The sequence below is a fragment of the Carassius gibelio genome, chromosome B11 (assembly GCF_023724105.1).
Source record: "Carassius gibelio isolate Cgi1373 ecotype wild population from Czech Republic chromosome B11, carGib1.2-hapl.c, whole genome shotgun sequence".
In the NCBI taxonomy this organism is placed as follows: Eukaryota; Metazoa; Chordata; class Actinopteri; order Cypriniformes; family Cyprinidae; genus Carassius; species Carassius gibelio.
In genome coordinates, this window is record NC_068406.1 from 23,428,226 (window position 1) to 23,435,671 (window position 7,446).

The following is a 7,446-nucleotide window of genomic DNA, read 5'->3' on the forward strand; positions in this document are numbered from 1 at the left end:
CCTATCCGACAATTCCAGCGGAAGTTGCCGTTGCTATGGTACTGATAAACAAACCTGAATTCATAACTTTTAATAAAATAAATGTAATCGTTATTTTATAACGATAAGTTGTCATGTGATTCCTTTATTTTCATGATTTTCTAACATTATAAGGGCAGTTAATACAATTAAAATTAATAATTAAATATTATGGCCCCCGCTCTCGGACACACTCGGTCTCTCTCGCTCGAATGCAGGGTTGTTGCAGCCCTATATACCACTATATCACATTTAGCTGACCTGACATGCACATTCAGATACAGACAATATCAATCGTTCTAATCTCTCCACCATTTTTGTTCTATTCGCTTCCGAAGCTTTCCGATGCTTTTCAGCGGTGTAGTACGACGTCCACTGGGGGAGTATTGCGTATTATGGAGCGGATTTCAACTGCCGGTGTGAAGGCGACGTAACGAAATGATCTGCGAAGCCGCTCCGAACTATCGAATTGATTCAAATGATTCGCAAACCCGCTCCGAACAAAAAAAGGTCCCAAGGACGTCCCCTAAATGGCCTCTGCGAACGTCACCCGGACATCAGCGTGTAGGGTCCGCTTGGTGTTGAGCGGACGTTTGCGAAGACGTCCGCCGGACATTCACAGGACGTGCAGCGGCCATTCGGGACGTTTAGGGGACTTTCACTTTAAATCCTCTAAATGTCATTTTATTGTACTTTTAAGTTAATCAAAGACAACAGACACGCTGTATGAAGCAAAATACGTTTATTTTAATTGAACAATCGTAAAGTTGCAGGGCTATTTTCGTGTGTGTGTGTGTGTGTGTGTGTGTGTGTGTGTGTGTGTGTTTGTGTGTGTGTTTTGGTGGATGGTATGTCCGCGTGTCTCTGGTTGTCAGCTGTGGTTAGTCGATGGCATTTCTTCCCATTGTCTTCTAACCTAAAACAACAAAATGAACATATTCATGACTTTATATGTCTAGGACTATCGTTTATCCATTGACAAAAGATTTGTAAAGACCGAAATTTAGCGGACATAACGTATGCCTTTTTGCCGCATATAGGCGTTTCAGTGTGTATTTTTACCATATGGAAATTTAATATTTAAGTTCAATATCTGCCAATATTATATACCTTTAATCATTTCAACTCTACAAGCTAACATTAGCTTAGAAAGTGTTCACATAGCCTAATGTCAGCAGCCGCGCGGGACAACTTCACTAGTCCATATCGATATTTGATTAATTTTACAGCCCTATTGTAGATGTATTAATTCAAAAATAGCCAAATTCCGTGACATTCTGCTTTATATAGCCAGTTCCATTTGTGACTGGATTCCACTATTCAATCGCTACGCAAACACAGCCATTTTGTCATCCTTTCCAGTTCTGTATGTTTATTAGGAAGGATGTAGAACTTCAACTCATAATTTGTTAGTTTATTGGAGGTACAAAAAGCGACAAAGCAACTCTTCGGCATAATTGTCCCGTGTATTTCATTTGGCGCCAAGGCAATGTTTACCCCCACGGGCTAAATCCACATCACGTGATGGGGCGTTCCCAGGGGCGTTCCCAGACCAACCGTGTGTATCCATCTCCAGTGTGGCTATATTACTTTTTTATTAGAGCTCCATGTAGTATAGCAGTCTTAAATGCAATAACTAATATAATTTATTTCCTAAATAACTTTTCTTGTCGGCTTACCAAAACTTTATACAATAAAAGTTTATCTATATAGCACAAAAAAACAGTTTAATACGTAAATGAAAATAATTAATTTATTTGTCTTACCAGTGTTATTTTTCACTTTCTTTATTATATGTTTTCCTTGGCATTCACTCTATAACATTCTAGTAGAGCTCCTGGGATGCAAACATAGTTTCTTCATTTATGCATAAACCTATATTATTGAAAGGCATCATGATTTTGATGTTTAAATGCTGAAAACATACTCCTGATTTAATGATATTTTTCATTACAGAAGTTACTCCTAATTTCTTTTTCCAGAAATAAAAATTATTATTTTAACATTAACTTTATTTTACAATGTATTCAAATCTATATAGTATAACAAATAATAATATCAATCAGGGGCGTGTTTAGGGGGAGGCTGGCGGAGGCAGTGCCTCCCCTACGATAAGCCCTGCCTCCCCTTAGAAATAATCTGTCATCTAATGATAAATTAAAATGTAAAAGTGGATTGTTTTGTGCATATTTTTCCATCACTAGCAGATGGGTCTGACCCAACAAAAATCCAGTTTGGTGCTGTTGGACAGTGCGCGTGCTTCGGGCGTACACGCTCAGAAAAAGTTTGTCAGGTGAGACCATGGGGCCTGTACCATGATGGAAGCTGAGCAAATTCAGAGTTACAGGATTAGTTTTGAGTTGACAAAACCAAACCTCTCCAAGTCCGGCTTTGTTTGCACCATGATGCTGTGCATCAACTTTCTTTGTCAACTCAGGCTTTGATCCTGAGTTTGTGGAGCGCGTGCGCATGCATGAATATGTGACATCACTGGTGAACAGCCAATCATGGCCTTGCAATACAAAGCAAGTTTGATTTACTTCTCGCGAGAGACCCAGCGAGATTCAAAACTGAAGGTTAAAGGTTTTGCTAAAGGTTAAGAGACTGATGAATATGACAAATTTAAACGTCATATGAAATATGCTTTATCAGTGAAGTCACAAGTGAAACTCGTTAACTTAATTTACACATTTGAAAATATATAGTGATAGAGACTCGAACATGTAAGGTCAGATTTTTTATTTTTTAAATAGTGCAATCTTTTGATCTGTATCTTATCTGTATACATTACTATTTAAAATAAACGATTTATAATAACTGTTAAAGTAAAATTGCTTGTGTTTAAAAGATAATAATATGAATCACAATAATTATATAAATCATAAAAAGACTCAGTAATTATCATTTTTTTTTTTTTTTTTTTTTGTTTTGTTTTTTTAGCATTAGTGACCTTTAATTTGGAGCAAGATAAACTGGACTGACTGTGTCAGACATGTGTCACTTCTCTCACATCTGATTGGTCCAGCAACAGTTTGAGATCTCTAACCCAGAACATAACCTGCCCCAGAGCAGGTTAGCTGTGGAGTGTAAGTTACTATGGCAATAAACGCAGCTAAAAGCCAAGCCATTTACATGGTACCTAAAACCCAGGATTTGTGCAAACTAAACTGAAATTTACCTGGCTTGCCAAATAATCTGGCTTCATGGTACAGGCCCCAGAACGCCAATGAAATGTTTACCTGGCAGAGCTTTAGAGCAGTGGCGTGTCCACAAGGATGGCTGTGAAGAAGTGACCTTCTTCAACGCTGTAAGCGGCAGCACTGGCACGTATTATATGAACACGCACACACATATACAATCATTACTCACCCCTCCTGTTCAGTTTGTGCTGCTATCGGCATAGCGGGTGCACACGCTTGCTTGGTGGCACTCGGTCAGTCATCCACCCTCCTTTCTCTCCCTCAGTTATCATGCCATCCATATAAATCACACATAAACTTTGTCTATTGTTTTATGTTTTGTTTAATCGTCTGCATTACATGTTCCCATAGCCGGGTTACTAGATGCCGTGCTGGCGAACTAGAGGTTTTGGAAGGCGATCGCTTTTGACGTCATCGGTTGACGACGCGCCAGCGCGGCAGCCTAGGATCCGGTGAAACCATGTCTGTTTGTGTGGTGGGGTACCCAAGTATTTCGATCTGTTTCTATTTACAGATCGAAATACTTGGGTACCCCACCACACAAACAGACATGGTTTCTGGGAGTCTGGGACAGGGGAGTCTGGTCTTTAAATCTTTGCGCTAGACTTCAGATGGGGCTTGTTAACCAAGTCGAGCAGACGTGCTGTTGAGGTGCCGTGAGCTAAGAAAAACCCCTTCGTATATTGGTAGATACAAGTGGAAAATTTGTGTATATTTATTATACCGTTATTTTGTTATTTTGTTTTTATACATATTGGTTTGGACTGAGCACTGGTCAATATCTACACTGCTGGACTGTTGTTTTATCGGTGCACGTGTGAATAAAACACCAAGTTACACTGAAGAAAATCTGCGGGTTAAGTCATCTCTTTTGGTCTCGTTTTGTTGGGGTTTTGAACATTAACACGTCCCGCAGTAGACTGAGGAGACCCATTCTGGGCCTATCATAGTCTGCTGCATCACATTTGGTGGCAGCGGTGGGATGGCTTCCCGTAAGAAAGCACCAAAAGGCAAGAGGCCTGGTCTGCGCTCACAAGTAAAGTGGGTGGTTAAAGGGGAAGAGACCGGAGACAGCTTGACATCGGAAGGAGAGGAGGCGTCATGGGTAGATCCTCCTGAAGCGTCGAGCAAACCCGGCTTAGCACCGACCGGTGGACCATCCACAGTACCCAGCGGGGGCCTGGCGAGCCTGATGAGAGATTTCCTTGAGGCGCAGCAAGTGAGGGAGGAGAGATATGTGCGGGAGCTGCAGGGCATTCGTGAGTCAATCCAGCAGACTGTGAGATCAACCGTAGCAACTCCGAGTGACGTGGGGAGCATACATATGAATCTCCCAACGCCGGGGCCTTCAGGAATATCCACACCACCAACCAGGTCACTAACACAGCATAGAGGGCCCATACATCGATCAGAGACACCGGTGCCTGTCTTGCAGCCAGGGGACGACATCGAAAGTTATCTGAGGAGGTTTGAGCGATTGGCCCGAACGTGGCAGTGGCCAAGGGAAGAGTGGAGCTGTCGACTCGTACCTTTACTGACTGGGCAAGCACTTGAGGCATACCTCGCAATGGATGAGAATCTCGCAGATGGCTATGACCACCTTAAGGACGCCCTACTGCAGAAGTTCAACATCTCAGCCGAGACGTATCGTCAGCGGTTTCGGGCAGTGAACATCCCAGAGGGTGAGTCACCAACCGAAACATACCATCGTCTGCGGAATCTTTTCCAGAGATGGGTGCGTCCTGATCTGCATTCTAAAGAGGAGATTGGGGAGCTGATCATCCTGGAACAGCTACTTCGTGTACTGCCATACGACAGCCGTACTTGGGTAAAGGAGCATGAACCAGAATCAGGATTAGCAGCTGCAAAGCTAGCCCAGCAGTACCAGAATGCCCATCGATCTGGCCCGCGCACTCAACCTGTCAAAGGTAAAGCACGGTTTGCACACACAGATAGTTCCCAAGACGCTATCCATGAACTTAAGTTGGCTACTACACCGAAACTGATCTGCTTTGCATGTCAACAGCCAGGACACAAAGCTTCTGTATGTCCAGCACGTAAAGCCAAACTGACTGGCTTTTGCTATGTGCCCAGAGAAAATGATGGGGAAGTAGACTCTGTTGGGCTGGGGCAAGGTAATAACATGCTGTTGGACATTACGGTAAATGGACATGCGTTAAAGGCAATGCTAGATACTGGTAGTGCACTCTCTCTAATTAAATCATGCCATGTTGTTAATATTGACTATGATACCACCACTAAGGTACAATGCGTGCACGGGGATGTAAAGCCGTATCCAAAGGCTGAGGTGTTGGTGGGTGTGCAAGGTCAGATGTATCTTTTAAGAGTGGCAGTAATTGACACCTTACCGGCCGACATGATTCTGGGGAGAGATCTCCCAATTTTAAGTGAACTGGTGAATGAGAGGGGAAACCAGGTCACTGAGGTGGGGAATACCATGCCTATGTGTTCCTTTCCGGTAATAACAAGGGCTCAATCCAAGGCGGGTCTGCAGCCTCTGCCAGACTTAGACAATAGTCTGTTGCAGGGCGGGACCAAAGGCCCAAGAAAAACACGTCGTCAGAGGCGACTAGGTAAATATATGGGTACTCCAGTCTTCAAACCCGATACGAAAGGGCTTGAGACTCATGAATGGCAGATCCCAGAAAACCTGGCTGAGTTGCAAAGGGGGGATGAAACGTTAAAAGCCTTGTTCGAAAAAGCTGAAGGGTTAAAGGAATCTAAGATGGAGGAACAGTATGTGATAAACGATGGTATTTTGTATGCCCAAACTGCTGATGTTCTACGTGTGGTTGTACCCTTGTCTTGTCGACCCCTTGTGTTGTATCTAGCACACACCATTCCATGGGCAGGTCATTTAGCACTACAAAAGACATACATGCGTATTAGTTCACGGTTCTACTGGCCAACCATGTACACTGACGTGCACACATATTGTACCACATGCTCAATATGTCAAAAGACCAGTGCTGTACGTCAGCGTGGTAGAGCGCCATTGCAACCATTACCTGTCATTTCCACCCCTTTCCGTCGCATCGCCATGGACATTGTGGGCCCGCTAGAAAAGAGCAGTGTAGGGCACCGATACATCCTTGTCATCTGTGACTATGCCACAAGATATCCAGAAGCTTTCCCACTTCGTACCATTACTACACCAAAGGTCATTCACGCTCTCATCCAGCTGTTTTCTAGGGTAGGCATCCCAGATGAGATCCTCACTGACCAGGGGACAAATTTTACCTCTCAATTGATGAAACAGCTTCATCAGCAACTGGGCAGTACAGCCATTCGAACGACCCCCTACCATCCGCAGACGGATGGACTGGTGGAGAGGTTCAATCAGACGCTGAAGGGTATGTTGCGGAAGTTTGTCGCAGACACAGGACGCGATTGGGATAAGTGGCTGCCATTTCTCCTGTTTGCCTACCGGGAGGTACCGCAGGCATCAACAGGATTCTCACCCTTTGAACTTCTCTACGGCTGGCAAGTCCAAGGACCTCTGGACATCTTAAGGAAAACCTGGACCAAACCAAAGGCCGAAACAGAGGAGAGAGGTATCGTAAAGTTCATCCTGGAGATGAGAGACCGGTTAGAGACCTATAGGGAACAAGCCAAAGAAAACCTCCAGGAAGCTCAAGCAGGGCAGAAGAGGTGGTATGACCAGCAAGCCAGACTGCGCCAGTTCCAGCCAGGACAGAAGGTACTGTTACTCTTACCAACTTCAAGCAACAAGTTGCTCGCCAAGTGGCAGGGGCCGTATACTGTGGTGAGGAAGATGGGTCCGGTGACGTATGAGCTTAACCACCCGGAAAAGAGGAAGACCCACCAGACCTATCACATCAACCTGCTGAAGGAGTGGAAGGAGGGAACAGTAAGCCCCAAAGATATGGTATTGATGGTGAGAACCGTAGAGGAAGAGGATGACGAGCCTAGCCCAGATATGCAACCGCAGAGAGATGCTGCAACGGTGATGCTGGGTCACCTGGATGAGCCACAACGGGTAGAACTGCAAGATCTCCTCCATCAGTTCCCATCACTGTTCCGGCCAAGGCCTGGACGGACTGAGCTCATCCAACATACCATACACCTCACTAATCAAACTCCCTTTAGACAGCAACCATACAGAATCCCAGAACGGTTACAAGCTTCGCTAAAGGCAGAAATAGAGACTATGAAAGAGTTGGGTGTCATTGAACCTTCCCCTAGT